General features: G+C 37.3%; 1 long non-coding RNA gene across 2 annotated transcripts in view; it reads left to right on the plus strand.

Moving 5' to 3' along the window:
• Nucleotides 1-26,044, plus strand: part of LOC141374648 (uncharacterized) — a 121,096-nt gene extending 95,052 nt beyond the window's left edge. Inside the window, exons 3-4 of one of the 2 annotated variants that reach the window (XR_012381696.1) lie at nucleotides 21,653-21,796; nucleotides 25,888-26,044. This is a non-coding gene — a long non-coding RNA (uncharacterized lncRNA). Of the gene's footprint in view, nucleotides 1-21,652; nucleotides 21,797-25,652; nucleotides 25,766-25,887 lie in introns of those variants that run through there. The other variant, XR_012381697.1, reaches the window with a different exon arrangement.
• Nucleotides 26,045-27,024: the final 980 nt, after the last annotated feature.

Raw genomic sequence — 27,024 nt, forward strand, 5'->3', positions numbered from 1 at the left:
GAGATTAATTTGAATTTGTGCAAATCTGCCACATCTATGTTCAGTTGTTAATGATGCAAAACAAAGCTCTGAAGTAACAACAGAATACTTTATATGTGGAACTAAAAACACTTTCTATATTTCACCTTTTGCTCAAAACTGACACTAAATAATATTATTCACAAATGAAATAAAGGCTTCAGCAGCTTAAAGGATGCTTCATGAATATGAATTATGTTCTTTCGTTCTTATCATGGATATTGGTGATTTGAGGCAAATACCCAACTTGTTCTTGCATAATCATACTGTATAGTTTACATAAATGAGTTGATTAGGTTTTACAGAATTATGTAGTTTTGTTCTGCATCAACTTGAGCAGCACTTAAAGAAACAAACTCTATCAACAGCATTATAAGAGGTCTACACACTATAATTTCATAAAAACACCAAAAAGGGCACAAAAACAGACACATAGATCAATGGAACAGGATAGAGAGCTCAGAAATAAACCCACACTTAGATGGTCAATTAATCTACAACCAAGGAGGCAAAAATATACAATGGGGAAACAGCAGTCTCTTTAAATGGTGCTGGAAAAACTGAACTACTTTCTTTTTTTGTCTTCTTTCTTTCCTTCTTTCTCTCTCTCTCTCTCTCTCTCTTTCCAGTATAGTTAATATACAGTGTTATATTAGTTTCAGGTATACAATATAGTGTTTAAACAATTCTACACATTGAAACTGGATTACTTTCTCACACCAGACACAAAAATAAACTTGATATGGATTAAAGATCTAAGTTCAAAACCTGAAACCATAAAACTCCTTGAAGAAAACATAGGCAGTAATCTCATTCATTTGTCTCCTCAGGCAAGGGAAACAAAAGCTAAAATAAACTATTGGGACTATACCAAAATAAAAAACTTTTGCACAGCAAAGGAAACCATTAATAAAACAAAAAGGCAGCCTACTGAATGAGAGAATATATTTGCAAATAATATATCTGATAAGGAGTTAATGTCCAAAATATATAAAGAACTTTTACAACTCAAACCCCAAAATAATTCAATTAAAAAATGGACAGAGGACCTGAATAGATATTTTTCCAAAGAATACATACAGATGGTCGGTAGACACAAAAAAGATACTCAGTGTCACTCATCATCAAGAAAATGCAAATCGAAACCACCATGAGATATCACTACTTCACACCAGGCAAGGATGCAGAGAAAAGGGAATCCTCATGGTGGGAATGTAAACTGATGCAAACACTGTGGAGAACAATATGGAGATTCCTCAAAAAATCAAAAATGAAACTATCATGTGATTCAGTAATTCCACTATGGGGGTATTTACCCAAAGAAAACAAAAACACTAATTCAAAAAGATATATGCACCCCCTGCATTTACTGCATTATTATTTACAATAGCCAAGACGTGGAAGCCACCCAAGTGTCCATCAATAGATGAGTGGATGAACATGTGAGATATATATGATATATAATGGAATATTACTCAGCATAAAAAAAGAATGAGGTCTTGCCATTTGCAACAACATGGATAGATCTAGGGGGGAATATGCTAAGTGAAATAAGTCAGAGAAAGACAAATACCATATGATTTCACTTATACGTGGAATCTAAAAAACAAAACAAAGAAACAAACAAAAACAGGACCAGCCCCATAAATACAGAGAACAAACTAATGGTTGTCAGAGGGGAGGGAAGTGGGAAGATGGGCTAAATGGGTGAAGGAGATTAAGAAGTACAAAATTCCAATTATGAAATAAATAAGTCGTGGAGATGAAAAGTACAGTATAGAGAATATAGTTGATAATATTAAAATAACATTGTATGGGGACACATGGTAACCCTACTTACCATGGTGAGCACTGGATAATGTATAGATTGGTCAAGTCACTATGTTGTAACGTGAAACTAATATAACATTGTATGTCAACTGTACTTCCACAATAAAAAAAAAAAATTAATGCCAAACAGGGGAATTTAAGTGTCAGAGGGCCTATAATATGTGGCAAAAAGAAATAAAGAAAATCTATGTACATATCTCTCTGCCTCATTTTCCTCATCAGTAAAAGGGAATATAAATATTAACTAATCATTGCTAGTGCTTTTTATGCACCAGGCATGTTTCTTGGTGTTTGACATTTACCACTCCATCTAACCCTCCCAGAAACCAATGAGGGGTCAATAACTTACCCAAGATTACAGCGTTTTCTCTCCCTAAAGCCTCTTCTGAAATGCACAGCATCCTGTCTGCTCCTGGGGTTTAGTTCACACAGGTCACCTTATTGACTGTGTTTCTGTCAAAAAGGCCTGTTTGGATCAAGTTATTCTCACTACTACATCCATGCACATGGAATTATATACCCCCGGCCCAAGACCCTGAGAAGTCATGAGGGTATGTGAGACCCATATTCAGGGCAGGACAATAAAGACAGTTAGGTGGATAGTCCTCAAAGCAGCTTTTAATTTGTTTGGGATTTTCATTTATTTGGCAGGGAGAAAGGATTGCAACAGAGGGGAAGAAGTAGGGAGTCCAGTATAGCTGAATTATTTCAGGCACAGTGGTATTACTGTTGTGAGATTAAGAAAAAAAAGACTAACCTAGGATTATTACAGATAGAGTCATGGCATACCAACAAACTGGAACCAAAACAAAAAGTAAAAGTAGAAGAAAAACCAAGGTTAAGTACAAGTTCTTGAGTCTAGGGTCCTGGAAAAGCACTTTTGGAGAGAGGAGACAGTTGTGTGTATGTGTAATGTGTGTATGTGTATGTATATATGTATGTATGTACATATGTACACGCTTTGTACAAACCACACTGTTTGCTTCATTGAAGAATCCTATTCCCCAACTACACCAAATAGCAAACCAAACCAAAACAAACGTGATTCTGTTTTCAGGGGTAAATTCTTCATATTTCCAGTCTTCTGATAAAATATATATAGTGCTTCTAAGATAGAAAACTATTTTAATTTTGTAAAATGTAAATACACAATTGAGGATTTGTGTGTGTGAGCTTAATTAATCTTGCAATAGGGACGCCTGGGTGGCTCAGTCGGTTAAGCGTCTACCTTCAGCTCAGGTCATGATCCCAGGGTCCTGGGATCGAGTCCCGCATCAGGCTCCTTGCTCAGCAGGGAGCCTGCTTCTCCCTCTCTCTCCCTCTGCTTGTGCTCTCTCTGTCAAATAAATAAAATATTAAAAAAAAAAATCTTGCAATAGTATTGGTCAAAAGAAATACTTCTATTTCGGGGAGAATTTTCCTTAGAAAAATACGGGTAGTAGGATAAAAGATTAACACCTAATTTTTAATGAGTGATCTATTTAGGAAAACCTTGCTTGCTTTATGAAAAGAATAGAAAGAGTAATTTAAATAAATTTCCTATTTTCTTCTGGATCCAAAAACAATCAGAGAAAAGTTAAATATAACAATTCCTCTTAATTAAATTGAAAATAAATAAAGGCTTTGTTTAGTTTAACTTTTGTCAAAACTTTCCAAGTATCCTGGCATATCATAATGGATTTCTTCTCTCTCCCAGCAAAGCCAAAATGTTATAAACATAGACTAATTGAGAAAAACTCCAGCCAAGGTATAAAAGTGATCGTTTTCTTGAAGGTATTGACGCTTCTTGATGCTCATTGATTGTTTCAAAAAAAAAAAAAAATGTACCCCTTTTTTAGGTTCAAAATGAAAAGATAAAAATTTTAATGAAAATACATGAGAAGTATAACAGTGATTCAAGCAAGACCCAAAAATGATGGGCTTTTGTACTGAGAAAAATATATGTATATACAATCATCTTCCTATTTCACTATTTTATCTTGGTGATGATGATATATTAAATATGTAATATGAATTGAATTACAGATACAAAAGTTCTTGTCCCTGTAAAAATGTAAGGAGTAGCTCTGGGTAATGTAGGTTGATTTATCCTAGGCTAAAGTCAAAGTAGCAGCTGTTCTCAACTCAGGAGGCAAATGAGCAGCAAAGACTCTCTGAGCCCATCCCCGTTTCAGAGTCTTTGGCATCCTGCAGAATAATCAAAGTAAACTATAATGCAGATGCATCAGTAGAATACTTGCCACAGGAAAGAAGTTTAGAGCATCAAATGTATCAGTGTGAAAGCATATTTTCTATCTGCTTTCCAACCAGTTGGAGAGATTTATAGACATCAGTAGGTAAAAAAAACCCACATACTTTTAGAGATAAGCTTATCTTGGTTTCCAAAAGTGTAGACTGGCACTTTAGGGAAATTTCTGAAAATGGTGGTTCATGGAGAGAGAATTGATTGCTAGCTCTCTTCTCATTTCTGTGGCCTCTTTTGGAGTCAGGGAAGGACAAAGTACAGCAGGGATTCTATCTGAATTGAAACTGTCGTTGGGAGGGAAAAAAAGATGAATTTAGAAGGAAACAACATTCACATACACACACATACACACAAATCTAGGTCTGGAAAGAGACAATTGGGGTAATTGGTAATCGGGGTGTTTAATCAGAATCCCCTTTACCTGTGAGTTGTGTTTAGGTTGCCTGAGCTGCTGTGTCTAAACTCAAACAGGCCTTCAGACTCTCTCTAGCATTCCTCTTTTAAGTTTGAATTCCTTTGTGTATATAAGGATTTTACACCTTGAAAATGGAAGGGAAGCATTCATGCTTGTTTCTTTAGCAAAGTCAAATTTTAAAGAGCATCATCTCTTGGGGAGAGAATGATTCTATTTCCTAATTTTATTTGCTTGATTAAAATGTTTGGTTTATTTCCTCTCATTCTTGAGAAACACATTTCAGTTCTTTTCTCCAGAGATTATGGAGATAGAAGCAAAGAAAGGCAAATCCACTCTTGCAGAGTCTCTCCCTGTGCTGTAGCAAATTACTCGAGACCTGCTTTATAGCTAAACTGGGAAGAGAAATGCTTCTAAGCAAGCTGATGGAGGCAGGGGATAGGATTTCTCCTGTGGGAAGTCTCCAGGGACTGAACATCCTTAGGTTCCTTAATAACCATCCTCCTATACAACAATCCAGCTGACATCTTGGAACTGTGTTTGAACTCTCTTTTAGTTCAATTAAACATTTTTATTTCAAAAACTACACTAATGAAATCTGTAGTATAATTAGGGGTTAAATAATTCCATTGATTTAGCACTAAGCTTATGAAAAAAAGCCCTTAAATCTTTATATTTGTGACTTCCCATTTTATATTTAAATTTCAAAAAATGCCAGTCTTGTCATTTTGCAAATAATGATTGTCCTGATTCAATTCTGGCCACTGTATTGTCTTGTTGCCTTTTTAAACTTTTTTAACTGTTCCAAACACAGTTAATAAACTGTGTTTATTAACTATACGTCCCTTCACTGGGACGTATAGTTAATAAACTAATTAGCTGCATGGGAGCCCTAATGCTAAACTACTGGCTACAAGTTCTAGGGTGGTGGGCAGTCAGCAAAAAGAGAAAACTGACACAAAGAGTAAAATAGAAATGGCAACATGTACTCTGATGTTATAAATACAAGGGACTGTGTGTTCCAGGTAGGTTGGGGCAGGGGAGGGGGAAAACCTAAGCTCTAATAGAGATTTACACTGAAATTTACATCCATGATTGGGGAAAAGAGAAATATTGAGAGTAGACAACACCCTTTCAGGAAGGTTAATGAATTTTTTTAACCTGGATGTGTCAATGTACTTCAAGCCACAGTATAGAGAAAATGTGCACTTCAACAGAAAATTATGCATTGTCTGTAGCTCACTCTTCTGCTCTTTATGATTCTATGGGAGCTATTTTGCACCTTTGTACATTATCAATAGCTGATAACAATGTAAAATAATTCTTGTCTACTGTCATGAAAATTATCTTCTTTCCAACTGAGGTTCAGTGGACTTTCCTAGCTAGTTTTGTCTTCATTTATGTATTCCCTTCAATATTCCTTTAAATAAGTTTGTACTTTTTGGACTTTTCTTTGGAACTGGTTCTAACACCTTACAGATGTACTCGTTAATGAGTTAAAGAAAATCTTTAATTTGTGTTCATTAATCTGTACAAGATGTGTATAAGAGTCCTGATTTTACCCTCTTTTGAAAACAGTCTTTTAACAGTAGGAAGATACTAAACAAATAACACGAAAGTCATAGGAGCTTACTTTGACAAAATTTAAGCAAAACAGTCTCATTTAAATATGGATTCTGCCCATGCATACTCTTTTGGCTCTAGAACACTTGCTACACTCTGTCCATTGCAGTTATTTGCATACTCCACTACTACCCTCAACCAGGATTGTGTAGTGGACATTTTTTAGTTGCCACCTTAGTCCCGGTATCACTCTTCCCTTCCTCTTTGTCTATAGCACCCAGATTTTCCTTTAAGAACCTGCCCTCTTCCACTGTGTAATGCCCATGACATGTGGCTAGGATGGTCCCCATTCAGAACTTCAGGTGTGAGCCCTGATTGGTCTAAGACAAGTAGCACATTCCCATCCTCTTTGTCATTAGTGGTTGGTTCATGGATGGGCAAATGAACCAAAGTTAGCTTATAAAGGCAAAACTCAGGTCTTCATTCAATGTCGGGAGAGAAAACAAGTTGTTTGGTGAGTTATTGGCAGAATATCAGCTGGTCCAGGAGGAAAGATATTTTTACAATGAAGCTGACATTCTGAAAGGTGGAGTGGAGAGAAAACAAAAACAAATAAAAACAGTCCCCAGATTCTTGTTGACTTTGCTGAGCCACTGGGTCAAACCACCCTGGCATTTGCTTTTCTTCTTGGTTTTGCAATTACAAGTCAATATAATTTCCTTATGTTTTTAGGCAGTTTGAGTTGGTTTCTATTTACTTCTACCATAATGTCTCCTATGAACTATTGGGACTTCATCAAGATAAAAAGCTTTTGCACAGCAAAAGAAACAGTCAACAAAACCAAAAGACACCTGACAGAATGGGAGAAGATATTTGCAAATGGCATATCAGATAAAGGGCTAGTATCCAAAATCTATAAAGAACTTATCAAACTCAACACCCAAAGAACAAATAATCCAATCAAGAAATGGGCAGAAGACATGAACAGACATTTCTGCAAAGAAAACATCCAAATGTCCAACAGACACATGAAAAAGTGCTCAACATCCCTTGGCATCAGGGAAATACAAATCAAAACCTCAATGAGATATCACCTCACACCAGTCAGAATGGCTAAAATTAATAAGTCAGGAAATGACAGATGTTGGCGGGGATGTGGAGAAAGGGGAACCCTCCTACACTGTTGGTGGGAATGCAAGCTGGTGCAGCCACTCTGGAAAACAGTACGGAGGTTCCTCAAAAAGTTGAAAATAGAGCTACCGAACGATCCAGCAATTGCACTACTGGGTATTTACCCCAGATACAAATGTAGGGATCTGAAGGGGTATGTGCACCCCGATGTTTATAGCAGCAATGTCCACAATAGCCAAACTGTGGAAAGAACCAAGATGTCCATCGACAGATGAATGGATAAAGAAGATGTGGTATATATACACAATGGAATATTATGGCCATCAAAAGGAATGAGATCTTGCCATTTGCAATGACGTGGGCGGAACTGGAAGGTGTTACGCTGAGTGAAATAAGTCAATCAGAGAAAGACATGTATCATATGACCTCACTGATATGAGGAATTCTTAATCTCAGGAAACAAACTGAGGGTTGCTGGAGTGGTGGGGGGTGGGAGGGATGGGGTGGCTGGGTGATAGACATTGGGGAGGGTATGTGCTATGGTGAGCGCTGTGAATTGTGCAAGACTGTTGAATCACAGATCTGTACCTCTGAAACAAATAATGCAATATATGTTAAGAAAAAAAAAGAAGAAGAAGAAAATAGGAGGGGAAGAATGAAGGGGGGGAAATCGGAGGGGGAGACGAACCATGAGAGACGAAGGACTCTGAGAAACAAACTGAGGGTTCTAGAGGGGAGGGGGGTGGGGGGATGGGTTAGCCTGGTGATGGGTATTAAAGAGGGCACGTTCTGCATGGAGCACTGGGTGTTATGCACAAAAAATGAATCATGGAACGCTACATCAAAAAACTAATGATGTGATGTATGGTGATTAACATAACAATAAAAATTTTTAAAAAGTCTCCTATATTAATCAAATTGTGAGATTTCTGAGATTAGAACCTCTGATTTTCTTAATGCCTCCTATAGCATAAGATGTTGCACAAGGAGGCACTCAAAAATGCTTTTGAATTGTATCATCTTTTTTTTTATTTTCAAATCCTTAAAACAAGGATTTGAAGAAAGGATTCGCTTTTTCCAATTTTTACACTCTGTTCCATTTCTGATGTCTTTTAATATTTTAAAGCCCATTTATTATCTCTTGCCTGTATCTCATCTCTCATTTCCACTCATACTTGCTCCATTAATTGTGTATAAAGTATCTTTTCATTCCTTTGGCTCTTACTCCAGGCATTGTGGTTTTTACTATTTAAAAAAGCATCAATACTGTTTCCAGCTGGATTATGAAATCTTGTCCTAACTGCCAATGCTCTTCTAGAGTACAGTACAACCCAGAGGCAGTCAGTGGAAAACAGCCAAACCGAGGTAATCCATTTATCACTTTATTGATGCCTCATGTGATCCCTAATTTTTTTTCCAATGGTACATTATTTCATTAGATTTGTCGGTAGAATATATCTAACTTGATCTTCATCAACCAATGTTTTTGAAGAAAAGAGCATTCTCAAACTCATCTATCTGAAATGAAGCTTCACAGTTGTACAATTAGGTAAATTAGAAGGGCAGTTTTGTAATGATGTATTGTATGGTGACTAACATAATAAAGTAAAATAAAGTTAAAAAAAAAAAAAGGGCAGTTTTGAGGGCCAGATAAAAATATCTGTTAAAACAAAAAAATTCCCATATCTGCTGATTGTGATGTTCATTTATTTTATCAAATTGAAATATCTGTATTGTTTACAGTAGGGGGGACCACTGAAATTTCCATCAAAAGGACGATGGCTTAATATTTTAGACCAGATGCTGATTATATAAAGGGACAGTGGCCAGACCATGTATGACAATAGAACTCTGACCCAAGCAGCAACCTTTGCAGCCATCAGCCCAGAATGGTCAGGACTTAGTGACTGCCAAATTCCTCATTTTTTTTTTGTACATTCTTGCAACTCGGGACCAACCAGAGGAAGTCAAATATGCTCCCAAACCAATCACATCATCCTTCCAGTTAATCTGCCTCCAGCTTCTCCACCTTTACAAACTCCAATCAGAGTGTTCATGAAGCCTTCCCTTTTTGTCGCTTTAAAACTTTCCCACTCCTCTGCCTGCCTTTGAGCCTCTGCGAAATACAAGTAATGGTAGCTGACTCCCTTGCTCTGGAAAGCTCTGAATAGATTTCTGTTTGTTCTCATTTGGCCCTAAATAGAGTCATTTGCCCTCACGACAGCAAACCAAGATTTAATTGCAGTTTCAACCTTTCCCAGAAATGTTACCTTTAAACAGTCAATCTGAAATTTCCTGATCAATATTAGTGAGGTCATCTGTATAATAAGACCCCTTCCCATCCCCATCCCCCCATAAAGAAGATGACCAGACCTGAAAAAAATCTTTCCTTTTGCTAACAACCTCCTTGATGCACCCTCCTCATGCCTACAAAAACCTTTCACTTTGTACAGCTCCTCTGAACACCTGTCCATTTACTAGAAGGGGTGCTGCCCCCCATTCATGAATCATTGAATAAATCCAATTAATCTTCAAATTTGTTCAGTTAAATTTTTGTTCCTTAAAGACAACAGAGGAAGTTTGTTTTCTAAAACTGAAAAAAAATCAGGAGACATAAGGGGAAAGTTCTTTAGGATAAGTCTTTCCAAGGCCCTGAGCTTTCAAATGAGACATTTTTTGATACATGTTAGGCAATGTCATTTTAAATTAAGTTGTTGCCCTTTGTGCTTACATTTCAGTGATAAAAAACCCACAAAACACTGATTCCCAATGGATAGCTTCTCTGTGAGAGGCCAAACAGTAACAGGAAGGTCCTTGGGAGCTTTCTTCAAACAACATATCATATGCACAAAACAAAATAGTATCAAGCCACTTCTGTAAGAGTTTGTGATTTTATTGGCTTTTCTTAGAGATTTACTTACAATTGTGCCCTTTCTTTTAGGAAGTAAAATTCATGCCATTTTTATTTCATAGTGGGCAGAGAACTGGAAAACAGATCATTGATTTAGCACAGTATTTCCTAGCATATGCCCTACATTTAAACAATAATTTGGCCCAATTTTGGAGATAGTCTGTGACCTTCATGGCTGGGGTTTCAGATGTGGGTGAACGTACACAAATTTCCTTCTCGGCTTATGAACAGACAATGATTAGCATTGCAGGCAGAACGGAGGATCAGAGTAACTGGGTGGTTTTATCTGGTTTTATTCTCTGATTCTTTTGAAAATAACAAAAGATCTTCTGCCATATCTGGCTTTGCTCAGTCCATGAGGACAAATCATCCCAATGATAATATTTTGTATAAATCACAATGAGAAGTATCTTAAACAAATCCTCAAAGCATTACATAGATATTGATGAAGAATAATCAAGAAACTGGGAAGAACCTAGAAAAGTTTGCCCTGAAAATTACAGAACCAGAGGCCTGAGCAGCTCCTCTGGGCCTAGAGGTTTAGTGGGTTAGAGAGAGAGAGGACTGAAGGTGGGGAGACAGGAAAGCCTGGAAGCAACAAATTGCTGGTCAAAGTTTTTAAAGCTCAGTTCAAAGTTCTTAAAGCTCAGTTTATGGATTCATCCTGATGGCAAAAAGTACCCAGGCATTTCACAAAATTCAAAATCAAAAATGGTAAATGCTTTGCTCTCCAAATCACTTTATTTTCTGATTCGTATAATTTATATGCAAACAAAGAGGAATCAAAAAAATGATTTATTTTTTTCAGGCAAGACGTGATCTTTAGAAAACTTGCCATATGCCAGCCAGATTGTTGGAATTAATTGCAGACTTGGCAGTTTGGTTAGAACCTCAAACAGCACACTGACATTTGAGAAGGATGTGTAGCCCTTCAAAGACAGAAACCTAAATCTCCTCCAATGTTACCAGTCAGTGGAGTTTGAGGCAACAAAACAAACCACTGGATGCCTTTCACTTCATTGAGAGATCAAAAAAATTATCATCTTTACCTGTAGGAATTAACAAGGAACAAAAATTTTTTAAAAAAATTCTTGGGCGCCTGGGTGGCTCAGATGGTTGGGCGTCTGCCTTCGGCTCAGGTCATGATCCCAGGGTCCTGGGATCGAGTCCCGCATCGGGCTCCCTGCTCCTTGGGAGCCTGCTTCTCTCTCTCTTTGTCTCTCTCTGTCTGTAATGAATAAATAAATAAAATCTTTAAAAAAAAAATTCTTTGGAGAATGCTATTATGCCAGTGAATCCCAAAGAGTTCCAAAGGAATTACAAGGTTTTGTGAAAATTTTCTAGAGCTGACTGCACAAAAAATGTTGTGGCAAATATATTTAATGACTCGCAGCACCCAAGGCCTCTGGATATGACTCACTGCATGAAGTTCCATAAAACAATTTTGGTGGGTTTCAGCACTTCACCAAAAAATTGAAAACTGTTTTTTATTATTATTGGGGTCTTTATTAAAGAAAATTGAGATATTGTTCCTTCAATATTGTTTACACTGTGATCTGTGAGTGTGAGAGTCGGGGGAAAAATGAGAGAATGAATGACAGAAAAAGAAGAACACATTTTGGTGGGTAAAATATGAAATAGTTGGCCGACATTTTCATCTGATGGCAGTGTTCCTTTTTTTTTCCTCTTCTGACTTTCCTTTAGGACATGAAATTTCAAACAAAAGCAAAAACAAAAAACCTTGATCTCTTTTCTTAACCTACTGAAGATAAAATTTGTTTCCTTTAAAGAGTGTCTCATAAGGAAACACAAGTTAATCTGGCAGTGGTTTGGAACAACTGACTCACCATTTTGAAAAATAAATTAGATGCCTGCCTTACCAAAAAAATGCCTTTTGATCTGAGGGGAAAGATCTGTAGTTGGAATCTGCCTAAGTATAGTGACAAGTGAGTTTCATCTCAGGCAAAAGCATGGTTAAGCAGTGTTATCTATGCCACAAGCGCATACAGAAGAAAAACAAGGGCAGAAATAGAAATACACTCAGAACACTTTTTCCCCACTCAAAGTGCACAGCAAATCACATTCACAACTATTTATTGAAATACACTCTGTTTTCTGGCATAGTTAATACCAAACAAAACTAACAGAGGGAAAAATTAGAAAAGTTTTAATAAAGTGGAAATATGACAACAGCATGGGTTACAATAATGTTTTGCTTTCATAAATAAATGATGTATTCATTCCTAGGACTGCCATAACAAGATGCCACAAACTAAGTACCTTAGGTTAAGGGTGTCTGGTTGGCTCAGTTGGTAGAGCATGCAACTTTCAATCTCGGGGTTGTGAGTTTGAGCCCCACATTGGGTGTATGGCCTGCTTAAAACAAACAAACAAACAAACAAAAACCAACTAAATAGCTTAAACGACAGAAAGTTATTGTCTCACAGTTCTTCATAATACAAGTCCAAGATCAAGGTGTCAGCAGGATTGATTTCTCCTGAATGCTATGGGGAGAAGATGTTCCATGCCTCTCCTTAGCTTCTGGTGGTTTGCTCTTAATCTTTGGCATTCTTTGAATTATAAACACAGTATTCCAATCTCTGCCTCTATGTTCACATGGCATTCTCCCAAAGTGGGTGTCTGTCTCTCTGTCTGAATTTCCCCTTTAATAAAGACACTGGTCATATTATCTTAGAGCTCACCCTATTGGCCTATCTTAATTTGATTGTCTGCAAAGAACTTATTTTCAAATAAGTACATTCACAGGTACTGAAAGTGAGGACTTTGGGGAAACATAATTCAACCATGATATATTACTGCTTATTTATAGTGACTCTAAGAGTTAACCAATTTGCTAATTAGATTGATTAATAATTAATTGATTGTTAATCATTAATTCATCTTTCCACAGACCTTCAGGTGGTCAGGGAAAGAACCTTGAGTAACAAGAAGACTTTACAATAGAAACCCTTTCAACATTTGATTATTGGGGGGCATGGATGTTTCTCCAGGCTTGCCAGCAGAGCTGCAAGTTTTTCTTCTTCAGGCAGGGGCATCAAAGAGGATCGTGAGCTCTTAGAAACCACAAGCTACAGCACAGGTAGCAAGCACGTTGTAGGGCTTAATGTGTTCAACAGATCACAGGGAAGCCAAAATAGCTTGGAAAATGATTGAGTCTATGAATCGTCCGCACTGCATAATAAAAACTGTGGAAAGAGGCACAAAAACATTTATTTCCAGGGTTCTACTTTTTTTGAATTTGGGGGGAAAAAAATCTATGTTCTTTTGTTGTTCCAGTTCTTTCTCCAGGAAGGAAATACTGAACATTTTACTAAATATGGATGAATCACAAGTAGATTTTCTCCCAAGACTGTCAGGAGTCCTCTGTCTTCCTACAGCTGAGATAGACTGTCCTCATCATTCTCCGACAGAATCTATCCTCAGGTTTTGTCTAGAGCGGTGGTTCTCCAAGTGTGGTCCCGTCCCAGCAGCAACAGTATCACATGGAAACTGGTTAGAAATGCAGATTCTTGGGCACTGCCCAAGACCTGGTAAATCAGAAACTCTGGGCATGAGGTTCAGCTGTCTGTATTTTAACAAGCCTCTGGGAGATTTTTGAAGGTCCCTCAAATTTGAGAACCACTGGTCTTCCCTAAAGTGAATGCCTTGCCAATCAATACAATTGAAACAAAAAACTATTGGATTTTTTTTGTCATAACTGGTGTTTAGGACTTACTTTAAACATATGTTTGTTGTTACAAGCTACTGTTGCTTTCCTGAAATATTTCTTTGTTAATAAAACTTTAGAATTGTTTTCTGATTTAAAAATCAGTAAGTGCCAGAATATTTCAGTGTCACCATGTTCAAATTCACTCTGAGGAGGAGAGAACATTTTCAACTGCAGCCGTCACTGAGAAAATTTCAGACACAGCATCTGCCTTCTTCATCTGATTCAGATTAGAGAAACCTCACAGGATCTGAGAATTGATTTGCTCTGAGGGTCTTGCTTTAAATGGTTTCTTAACCCGAATGCCGTCCCAGACCTGCTGAATCACAATCCTTTCTTCTAGGGCCATGAGTAGTCCAGCTCAAAAACATCCTCAGAAGATTCTACTGGACACATGTCAGGCCTCACAAATTCTATCCTCGACAGCCTCTGAGGAGCAATTAGTTTTAACATGAAGACATCTGTCCTACCATCGCCACTTGAGAGAGTAATTAACCATTTGTAAATAAGTAAACCCCTGTAGTGGTTTATTCACATTAGAGAGAATAAGGCAGGGAGAAAGAGGTGGTCTCAGCTGAAGGCACTGGGAAGGAGCCTACCCTAGAGGGAAAGATGCAGCATTTGGAAGGTTTAGCTACATCCTGAGAAGTAACATCTCCCATTTACCAAGCACCGATGGGCCATATGTCAGAGGCTCAACATAATATCTTCAGATTCTCTTTCTTCAAAACTTTTTTTCAACAACCCTAAAAGATCATCACAATTAGCCCCACTTCTAGACAAGGAAACTGAAAAGGAAAGGGATTTGCCCAACACTACAAAGCCAGTGAACAGAAGAGGTGAGTTTGGAGTCAGACCTCTTTTGCCTTCTACTCTTTTACAGCGGTCATTCAAGGAAGGGGCAGGCACTGGGCATGTGATACAGATGTGACGAGCATTCCAACCTGACAAAACAGCAACAGGAAATCTGGAAGCAACCAAAAAGCTGGCATCAGTGATGCAGGTCAAAAGGTATCACAAGTTGGATATGACTGAAACACCCAACAATAGAACAAAGGAAAATAAAAATTCGTTAATATTCATTGAACTTTTTACTATGTACTAGGCTCTATTCCAAATGCTTTACCTCTTTTAATTTATTTAATCCTTGTAACAAACCTATGTGATAAAGATTATTATTCTCTCAATTTTACAGAGAGGTAAAATAACTTGTGGTCAGTCACTGGGATAGGACTCAGGCAGTCTGGTTCCAGAAAAGGCACTCTTAATCATTATGAAAATTAGGATGTATCATAATGATGATATTCCCACATGGTCAGTGAACTTAGAACCATGTAGACTCCACTGACAAATGTGTGTGGAAAAAATTATATGCCACTTCAAAAATAACGAATAGATTGTTCACTTGCAGGCTACAGTAAGTACAAAACATTTAACATATATTTTATGCATTATATACAAAGGGTAGTTTTTCACTGGGCTATCTGAACTATTTTGCTATGTAACAAATTGACCAAAACTGAATAGCTTTTAAGAACAAACATTTATAATCACATAGTTTCTGCGGATTCAGAATCTTGACATGACTCACTTGGGAGCTCTGGCTCAGGGTTTCTCATAAGCAGCAGTCCAGGTGTTGGCCAGGATTTCAGTCATCTCAAGGCTCGACTGATGTGGTAGACAGAGAAACACACATGTGATATGCCATCAAAAAATTCATAAGTTGAATCCAACCATGAAATATCAGGCAAGCCAAATTTGAGGAACATAATACAAAATTACTTGACACTTAAAACTGTCAAGATTAAGAAAGGAAAAGAAAGACGGAAGAATTATTCCAGATCAAAAGACTCAGGAAAGAGTATAATGAAATAAGATTCATGACTGATGCTGGACTAGGAAAAAGCAAACTGGAATAACAAAACTGACTATTGGATCAGTTGAACAATGCCTGATGTTTCAATCTTACATGGCTGAAAGATCTATTTAAAGTACAAGAAAAATATATTTTAATGTAACCTATTTCAGTGATAGGCTTTTGGATTTCAAACTGAAATTCATCTTTAGGGAACCACTACTTACTGATATTTGGTGTATATATCTGAAATTATCTGAAAAAGTTGTTGAAATACAACTCCCGGGCACCTGGGTGGCTCAGTCAGTTAAGGATCTGCTTTTGGGTCAAGTCGTGTTCTCCAGGTCCTGGGATCAAGCCCCACATCGGGTTCTTTGCTCAGTGGGGAGCCTGCTTCTCCTTCTGCTTGCCACTCCCTCTGCTTGTGCTTGCTCTCTCCCCCTACCCCTGTGTCAAATAAATAAATAAAATCTTTTTAAAAAAGATATACAACTACCTCTTCCAACTATATATATATATATACACATAATACAGTGAGATTTCCTTCATGTTTTTCAACAACATATCAAAAAGATGGAATGCAGAAGCAAATATAGAATTCAGCTGTCTTCCATTAAGTCAGCTATTGAGGAGATTTGTAAAGAGTAAATCAATGTCACTCTTCTCCCTAATTGTTTTTGTTTTAGAAAATGCTTTTAATTTAAAAATATGTCACTTATATTAATAGATAATGAGTTTGGTCTTGCTATTTAAATAAAATAATAAATATTTTTAAGTTTCTCAGTTGTAATTTCTAATACAATAAATAGTGATAGATATAATCCATTGAACAAAAGTTCTTTGACATCCTCAATAATCTTTCAGAGTATACTCACTCTTTGCAGATGATATGATACTTTATGTAGAAAACTCAAAAGACTCCACCCCAAAACTGCTAGAACTCATACAGGAATTCAGTAAAGTGGCAGGATATAAAATCAATCCACAGAAATCAGTTGCATTTCTATACACCAAAAACAAGACAGAAGAAAGAGAAATTAAGGAGTCAATCCCATTTACAATTGCACCCAAAACCATAAGATACCTAGGAATAAATCTAACCAAAGGGGCAAAGACTCTGTACTCAGAAAACTATAGAATACTCATGAAAGAAATTGAAGAAGACACAAATGGAAAAATCTTCCAAGCTCATGGATTAGAAGAACAAATATTTTTAAAATGTCTATGCCTCCTAGAGCAATCTACACATTTAATTCAATCCCTATCAAAATACCATCAACTTTTTTCAAAGAAATGGAACAAATAATCCTAAAATTTGTATGGAACCAGAAAAGACCCCCGAATAGCCAGAGGAATGTTGAAAAAGAAAAGCAAAGCTGGTGGCATCACAATTCCGGACTTCAAGCTCTACTACAAGGCTGTAATCATCAAGACAGTATGGTACTGGCACAAAAACAGACACATAGATCAATGGAACAGAATAAAAAGTCCAGAAATGGACCCTCAACTCTATGGTCAACTAATCTTTGACAAAGCAGGAAAGAATGTCCAGTGGAAAAAAAGACAGTCTTTTTAACAAATGGTGTTGGGAAAATTGGACAGCCACATGCAGAAGAATGAAACTGGACCATTTCCTTACACCACACACAAAAATAGACTCAAAATGGTTGAAATACCTAAATGTGAGACAGGAATCCATCAAAATCCTTTGAGGAGAACACAGGCAGCAACCTCTTCGACCTCAGCCACAGCAACCTCTTCCTAGACAACATCGCCAAAGGCAAGGGAAGCAAGGGCAAAAATGAACTATTGAAACTTTATCAAGATAAAAAACTTTTGCACAACAAAGGAAACAGTCAACAAAACTAAAAGACAACCAACAGAATGGGAGAAGATATTTGCAAATGACATAACAGATAAAGGGCTAGTATCCAAAATCTATAAAGAACTTATCAAACTCAACACCCAAAGAACAAATAATCCAATCAAGAAATGGGCAGAAGACATGAACAGACATTTTTCCAAAGAAGACATCCAAATGGCCAACAGACACATGAAAAAGTGCTCAACATCGCTCGGCATCAGGGAAATACAAATCAAAACCTCAATGATATACCACCTCACACCAGTCGGAATGGCTAAAATTAACAAGTCAGGAAATGACAGATGTTGGTGAGGATGCTGAGAAAGGGGAACCCTCCTACACTGTTGGTGGGAATGCAAGCTGGTGCAGCCACTGTAGAAAACAGTATGGAGGTTCCTCAAAAAGTTGAAAATAGAGCTACCGTATGACCCAGCAATTGCACTACTAGATATTTACCCTAAAGATACAAATGTAGTGATCCAAAGGGGCACATGCACCCCAATGTTTATAGCAGCAAAGTCCAAAATAGCCAAACTATGGAAAGAGCCTAGATGTCCATCAACAGAGGAATGGACAAAAAAGATGTGGTGTATCTATACTATGGAATATTATGCAGCCATCAAAAAAATGAAATCTTGCCATTTGCAACAACATGAATGGAACTAGAGGGTATTATGCTAAGTGAAATAAGTCAGTCAGAGAAAGACAAGTATCATATGATCTCACTGATATGAGGAAGTTGAGAAACAAAACAGAGGATCATAGGGGAAGGGAGGGAAAAATAAAACAAGATGAAACCACAGAGGGAGACAAACCATAAGAGACTCTTAATCTCAGGAAACAAACTGAGGGTTGCTGGAGTGGTGGGGTTTGGGAGGGATGGGGTGGCCGGGTGATGGACATTGGGGAGGGTATGTGCAATGGTGAGCAAAGTGAATTGTGTAAGATTGATGAATCACAGACCTGTACCCCTGAAACAAATAATATATTATATGTTAATAAAAAAATAATCTTTCAGAGTATAAAGTCATCCTGAAACTAACAAGATATATTGATTTTATTGGTATAGTCATCTGATTCAATTTTGAGTAATTTTTTATCTAAACTAAAATAGTTGGTTCTGAAGCTACACTGTCTTTTTCCATCAACTGGCAGGGAATTGACTGGCAACAGAAGGTTTGCTATTTCATGAAGTTTTTTGGTTGGTAAAAGGTAAAAATGTATAATTGCATTCTGAATTTATGTTTGAAAATCTGCAGCTTTTGGAATTCATCAAATTTTATCAGAAACTTGTATGCCAATATTAATTGAATCAAAGCACATTTACAATTTTATGTTTTAGATTCTTCCTAAAAGAAGCTATTCCACATTAAGTTAAGATGTCATTTCTAAATGTCCAGTTATTAGAAATAATCATACTATAATTGTCTCAGTGAACTCATTTCTGCAGAGAAGAACTGATAGGTGATAAGTAATAACATAACTAAATGATAGCAAGACTTTTGCTCTTCAGAAAAGAGAAACTATCCCAAAATAGTAAGTTTTCATAATGCAACTCACCAGCATAGCAAAATTTGGATGCGTATTCATTATTGCAAGGTAAAAAATAAAGTTAAAAAACCCTGGGGTGCTTGGGTGGCTCAGATGGTTAAGCGTCTGTCTTCGGCTCAGGTCATGATCCCAGGGTCCTGGGATCAAGCCCCACATCGGGCTCCCTGCTCCGCGGGAAGCCTGCTTCTCCCTCTCCCCCTCCCCCTGCTTGTTCCCTCTCTCGCTGTCTCTCTCTCTCTATCAAATAAAAAAATAAAATCTTAAAAAAAAAAACCTTCACTACAAACTAGAAGGAATTAAGATTAAAGGATCCCTAAGCAATAAAAAAATAAATAATAAATAAATAAAAGGTTCCTTATTTTTCTTATCACAAAATTCCACAAATTAGTATTAGAAGTGTAAAAAACATGATTTAGTCAAATAAGGAAAAAAATTACCTTTTTAAAAAGATCTTATTTATTTATTTGAAAGAGGGAGAGTGAGAAAGAAAGAGAGTATGAGGAGGGGGACTAGGCAGAGGGAGAGGGAGAAGCTGACTCCCCGCTGAGCAGGGAGCCCCACGCTTGGTTCGATCCCAGGACCCGGGGATCACTACCTGAGCCAAAGGCAGACACTTAGCTGACTGAGCCACCCAGGCGCCCTGAAAAATTCACCTCTTATTTAAGAAATGAAGATGTGTGGAATAAACTTGAGAGAAATTTAACACCTCTAAAAATCTCACCATCAAATACACTGAATGTTTGGTGGTCAGGCTAAGAGGACATTGTCAGAGGTCACCTGAATGTGTCCGACAATAATAAACACATTTCTCTTTCTCTCATAGTATATACTGAGGAGAGTGTTTCTTGATGGTGGACCACCACTGTCCAGGGCAGTCTTTTAAGAACCCAAATCCTTTCCACATTGTCATTATTTGGTGCACAAAGCTTTCTCACAATAGTTAAATACCAGCCCATCAGACAGCCTCAGAGCTTTTTATTCTGTAGTAACCATTGATATAAAGATGTGGTCTACCTGGTAGAATCTGCTAACACTATTCAGTGTCATTCTGTCCCTTCTTCTATAAATGGCTTCTTTGTCCAAATCCTAAATTATTCTCTTCTTATATTTTTTCTATCCTCCTGAAATTATTCAAACTCCCATAGAATTTTCTCTTTAGTATGGTTGGTCAAACAGTTAAAAGGCATAAATCTATTTTATACATGAAAATCATCTGACTTTGTTGGATTTCAGTTTCCAAGATCATCCCAGTGAATTTAATAAAAGAGAATTGTAGGACTAATTCTTTTCTGAAAATAGGTGAAACAGCAGACTGAGGAGTAAATGGCCTTTAAAAAAAAAAAACTTAAACTTTTAAAATGAAATCTTCATACGCATTTATTTTCTTCCTTTGATTTTCCAAAATCTCCTCTACCTGCCTCCAACATCATTATCCCAGTGCTCTATTGCATAGTGTCCACAAGTCTTTTTGCCAAAGTTCACAGCACCTCTTGTGTTACAGAGTTAGGGAATAAGCAATAGCAAGAGAAGCATCTCACCAGCAGCTAAAGGTCAATGGGAGAGAAACAAAGAGAAAAAGAAGAGACAATTTATAATCTCAGATTATAAAATTAATGGAGATGCAGGGAGACTAAATCAAGATAGGGAACAGAGCAGAATGGCGTAGGGAGAACCTGGCCAGCAGGCATCCCAGGAAGTGGCAGAGATCATTAGCATTCACCATATCCAGGCCTTCTCCTCTTCCTGGGAGGAAGAGCTAGACCTATGCTCCTCCAAGTGTGCTGTTTGGACAGGCACTGCTCTATAAACTCTCTAATTCATAATGCTAAAACCAGACTATGAATCAGCTACATCACTAAGCACACAGGTTAAGTTCAGCTAACATTTTTTCCCCCAGAAAAACTTTCTCAATGAAGGAAATAATGTGCTGATTTATATTCTCATTTAAGGCTCAAGAATTTAGTGAGCAGCACTGTGGTAGACAGCACTCTCCGAACCTCCTCAGATCTCGCTGGGGACATGTGACTAGTTCTCACTACTGCAATGTGAGCAGAAGGGAATGAGTAAGCTCCCACCCAGGTTATTTGTATTGTGTTGTGCCACCCGGATCTCCCTCTTCAGGACTGAAGCCCTTAACTCCACTACCTGCTGTCTGTGTCGACAGCTCAATGATCACAGCTAAATAGTTTCTCCCAGTGATGTCTCTTGGCTGAAGAGAGCTATGCTCTCCACAAGGGCTACATTTACTTCTTGGGGACAACTGCAATTCAGTAACATCACTGTGTGGGTATAAAGTCATGGCTTCTTGCCCTAAATTCTGGACAACTCTGAGTTCCAGAGCTCCCTGTGGGTCAGCAGAGGCCTTTGTTTTGACTGCATTTACAGCTCAAGTCTTCTTTCTGCCCAGTTATGCTCCCTTCATTCTAAGAACACTCCCCTGGAACTTTTTTGAACACAGACCTTCATCTCAGAGGGTTCTTCCTAGGGAAACCACCCAATGGAAAACAGATCTGATTTCCTTTCTTTCTCTTCTCTGGGTTAACAGTCTTACTTGCTGGAGACCTTAGAAGGTGGAGGAGTCGCATAATGAATCCTTGGTCCCTAAGGGATTCCCTGGAGCCTGAGCCTACCCATCAACTAATCAACTAATATTGGACAAAGTTACAACAAGATTTGCCCTGTTTGTTTGGTAAGCAACTGAGATTTATGGTTATGTATTGAAATAGTTAATAAACAAAGACTAATATAGAACATAGATTATGGATTTACTAGCAGCTAAATATTGAGTAGATATTTCCCCCCACCTAAAACTGGAGTGTTTTTCCTGTATTCTTTTTGCCAGTCAATTGGGACTACTGGTAAAAGGAGTCTTTACTTGGTTTTTCAAGTGATCTTGCCTTTCCATCTTTACTGTTAGCTTTTCAGTTGTATAACAGTAATTCTTGAAGATATTATCTAGATCTACTTAAAGAAATATAAGCAGGCAAAAAGACAACTCTTTCCTTTGGAAATTTTGAAGTAATTGGATGAATTCCTTTTTTTTTTAAGATTTTTATTTATTTGACAGAGAGAGAGAGAGAGAGCACACACAACAGGGGGCGTGGCCGAGGGAAAGGGAAAAGAAGACTCCCTGCTGGCAGGGAGCCCAATGTGGGGTTCAATCCCAGGACCCTGGAATCATGACCTGAGCTGAAGGCAAATGCTTAACCGACTGAGCCACCCAGGCACCCCAATTAGATGAATTCTTAATGGAACAGATGACATATAAAATCATACACAAAAGTGGTAGTCTCAGATTCAATCTTAAATTTGAAAGTAACTATGAACCTATAGTTATAGTTGAAACACAACTAAACTATACGAATATTCCAAACTATTGCTTTTCTGATAAAATGGTGACTTGGATAAATGATTCTCTACCACTGAAAAGGAACCAAAGATACGGTTCATTGCACATCAGATCTAAAAATAATAGAAAAGAAAGAAAAAGGTACCTCTGTGCTATAGCCAAAGAGTACAGAGCTATATACTGTATGTGTTTTTTGTTGACTCATTAAATGATGGTGTTAAGATACACCCTAAGGAGTAATTAAACTTTATCAAGAGCTTGTGAACAGTTTAGATATACAATTTTATGGACATTGATAGAAGACACGAGACTCCTGAGTTAGAGACAAAAAACTGCTTATTACTCAAAGCAATAATGGAAGTCAACTTATCAGCATTTTGTTGCATTAATTCCTTGAGCCTAATTCCCACATAGCAAAATGAAGAGGGCCAGATGATATCTGTACACATGATAGATTGCATTACAGGAAAGGAACCCAGAGCTTAGGGAATTCAAAATGGGCAGTAAGCTATCTCTGTCATCCAAGAAATTATCTCTATCATCCAATGTGTGGACTATACGAACATCCTTGAAAGATAATCTAGAAAAAAGGGCAGTCAGAGCAACTGCTCAGAAACTATACAGAAACCTGCGAGACCTGTGGAGAATTGTCTCCTACAAACCCCATGAAAAAGCCTTTCCTATGTTTGCTTGTTACACAACAACATAAAAACATGAAACTAATGTTTATATAATCAGTGTTTTTACATGCTTACATAAAAAATTTACAGAAAAGTGTAAAGAATAAAATACCAGTTTTATTTTTCATACTGTATTTAACATCAGCTAGAACCATCCTTTGATTTTAAAATATCTTGAGACTTTTTAGAGAATAGAATATATTCCTAGAGAGCTATGAAGATTTGCAAGGCTTTTCAAATTTTCCTTTAATTTCTTTCATGCCAGTCCAGCCTCTTTTGTGTACAACCTACCTATGTGTAGAACATTTACTCTTCTGTTTTCTCTCCCTTTGTTACTGATTGATTAAACCATATTTTTCTGTTTTGTGGCTGAAGGAGGATTTCAACTGTCATAATGAACACCTAATTAGGCAATTCTTTTGTCTTCCTGCTATTGCTTTTCCCCCTGATGCACCCCTGAGGTCACAGTGATTGTTTAATGGACCAGAAAGCATCTGATGATAACACAGGACCTCTGGACTCCCAGATTGCTATGAATGCCTCTGAAGGTTCTTCCATTTGGCTTCCGCTGGGGAACTGCCATTCTGTAGGATTAATAGGCTGACCTAATTGAGGCCACTAATGAGCTATTCTTCTCTCTTGAAAGAACATTTTATCCAATTCCTACATATACATAGGACAGCATCAGGGAGGTTCATTTTTCTAGCTCCTTTGCTTTATGATAGCATTGAGTATCCTGGGAATTATTAAAAGCTTCATCATAAATATATAGTCATGATGTCATCTGCCTGGCCTCCATAGGCATTTGAATTTGAGACTCACTATTTAAAAAATAATAGTGAGAAAGAAATGGGAAATTGCTAAACTGTAGGCTTTGACTTATAGCTTGTAGTAGTTATCTACAAGTAGTTATCTATTTAACCCTAAAATTCTAACCAAATCCTTGCTAATTCTTCTCTTAGGGAGAGTTGAGGAAGAAGTGATCAATTTAATGGATGCAAAGATTATAGGGCATGAGAACCTTGATATATTTTACTTGATAAATAAAAATAAGTGCCTGGTATCCATTATATTAAGTACTAGGAAATGTACAATGTGAGATGAATTATGATTCTTTCATTTTAATAGCATGGAACTTAGGAGGAGAAAAAAGGATATACATGTGTGAAAAGTTATGCAGCAAATAAGACAAAATGAAATAGATGATAATGAAAAACATGTCATAAGGAATAGCAGAAAGTGATCAGTTACCAACTGGCAGGGATTTAAAAGAGTTTCAGTGTTCCCATGAGAGAAAGGGCTTCAGGCTGGGGGTGATCAAAGAAAACCCTTATCTCAGTTATGCAAGGCATGGAAGCTGGTTGTCAGTGTTGAGAATGCATGTATCCCAAGTGAGAAAACATTGAAAGGGAGGAAAACTAAAGTCATTGTCTTCATTTAGCTTTTTTCCTGGATATCTGGAATTTAAATAGGAATCTGAGTACATTTGGGAGTTACAGGCAATTTTAGCCAGAAAGAGAAAAAGTAATTATATGAAAACTAGTTATTGTTCAAATAGTCCGGGAAATATTAGAATCTATGTTCAATTACATAAATGCAAACTCCATTCACATAGAAAAAAATAGTTTTAGAGATCTAATATTTAATGTTGCAATTAATGTATGAAATATTAGGCATGGCATTGGAGAAATGGGAGATAGAGATGATTAATAGTAACAATGTTAGAGTTGAAGTATGTGAGATTAGAAACATTTTATTGCAAGAGTTAAGTTACGAGGACCATCAGTGAGACTCTACCACAGTGGTTCTTAACCTTTTTGCCAAAAATGTCTTTGATATTGTAAGAAAGCTCTATTTCCTCTCTTTTGATACCTCCAAGTTCATGCAAACATTTTTATTCAATTTAGGGCATCCATTTCTCCCCTGAAACACATACACATACTCAGGATTAAAGAATCTTGCTCATCGAAATCTGTTAAGCCACCATCTGTCACCACAGAGATTTGTATTGACTATTACACATCAGGAGTCCTGAGTCCTGCTTTACAAAGTGAGATGGGGCTGGGACAGATCCTGGACACCTTGGTCAGATTCTATTTATAGAAGGTTTTATTGTCAAGATATTTACAGACTTATTCTATCTTTAAAAAAGAGAAGAGGAATGCTTTCCAGGCAGCACCATTAAAAATGCTCAACTCTGCTACCCTTGAGCTAGGCTTTCATTTCTCATGCCTAAATTTGCCCATTGAAGTTTGCATTCATTTCTGTGATTACTTAAATCTTCAGTAACCATCAAAGATTATACCTTGAGATGCATGGTTTGACCTTTATATTTTTATTCTTAATATGAGTACAATGTTCATATCAAGATATTCTGTTTGAATAATCTTGATTTTAGTGCTGTTCAAACCCAAAGTGAGCTTTTAAATTGTTAATAACAACTCTACTTGGCACATGCTATGGAATGGTTAGGGTTTTTGCATCCTATTTATCTTTCACTTTGTACTCTTTTCTAGATTATGGCCACTTGATTTTCAAACCACAACAATGTGAAAAGCTCTCAATGTACTTGCCCATGGAAAATCTTGGCCTATCTTTCTATGATTGACTGATTAAACATTGTCTTCAGCCTAGGAAATGTGTGCGGGTTTCTTTTCTTAATATAGAGCATGAATTAATGGCATTGTAACTTTGTTGACCTCACCCGTCCCCTTTTTCACAACTTTCTTCAACACATTTTTTCATTTGCAGATGTCCTGGGATCTCATGCTTTTCCCATAATGGAGAAGAACCATGGGATAAACCTAAGCCCAATTTAACTTTTGTACTAGCTTAAATACTTATTACCTAGGCACCTGTAGTAATCTGTCTTAAATTCACTATACTTCATCTTCAATATAAAAATTATAACTGCTCTGAGAAACTTATTATTGGATTTTTGGTTTCTCATTCCACATGTAAGGAGCTTAGAAATCACCATTCTGTCCTAAGGACAAGTGAAAAGCTGAACAGACTGAAAACTCAATAACCCTTCTTAGATCTATAAGAGAAGGGAGGATGCAGGGCAAACCACTGCCCCCAAAACTGGAGAGACAGACAAATACTGCAAGTCACAGCTTACTGGAGCAGAGACTCACCAGTGGAAATTGTCCCAGAAACCAGTGCTAGAGGAAGAAAGCAAACCCGACTCATAACTGGCAAATTACAGGAGTGCAGACAACTGAGAGTTATAAACTTCAGGGGGACCCAGTCATAGGTGGGGGGCCCTACAATACGGTGAAGATTTACCTCCAGGGGTTCAACCAGGTTCCCGCAGTAAATATTGGAGAAAAATCCCTTAGGTCTTCTGGAGAAAGAGGGGAAAAGGAACAATTTTGAAATATGCCAGAGCAAGCACTCTGTTCTTAACAGAGCCTGCTGTCAGGCAAAACTAGTTAACCAAAATCTAATCTGCAGGGGGTATGATCAGAGCAGAGCCTAACTGACCGGGGGAAAGGGAATTACCAAACTTAAACCCACTGTAGCCATCCAGTCCCATTGAAGCAGGGAGAAAAAACCTGAGCAACACTTGTGAAGTTCACAGTTCAGAAGCTTAGGCTCACTAAAAGACTGAGACCTAATTGTGCTATAGAACACTTCCCCTCCCCCGACTCCTCACCACCACATCAGTAAAGATCTATTTACAGCAGTTCCTTTTACCCAGTACATCATGTCTGGCTATTAAGAAAAATTACAAGGCATAAACAAAAATTTTTTTGAAGAGACAGAACAAGCATCAGAGCCAGACATGGCAGGGATGTCGGAATTATCAGGCTGGGAATTTAAAACAACTGATTAATATGCTAAGGGCTTTAATAGATAAAGTAAACAACATGTAGGAACAGAAGG

The sequence above is a fragment of the Callorhinus ursinus genome, unplaced genomic scaffold (assembly GCF_003265705.2).
Source record: "Callorhinus ursinus isolate GAN/ISIS: 27379988/994484 unplaced genomic scaffold, GSC_fseal_2.0 scaffold2, whole genome shotgun sequence".
NCBI lineage: Eukaryota > Metazoa > Chordata > Mammalia > Carnivora > Otariidae > Callorhinus > Callorhinus ursinus.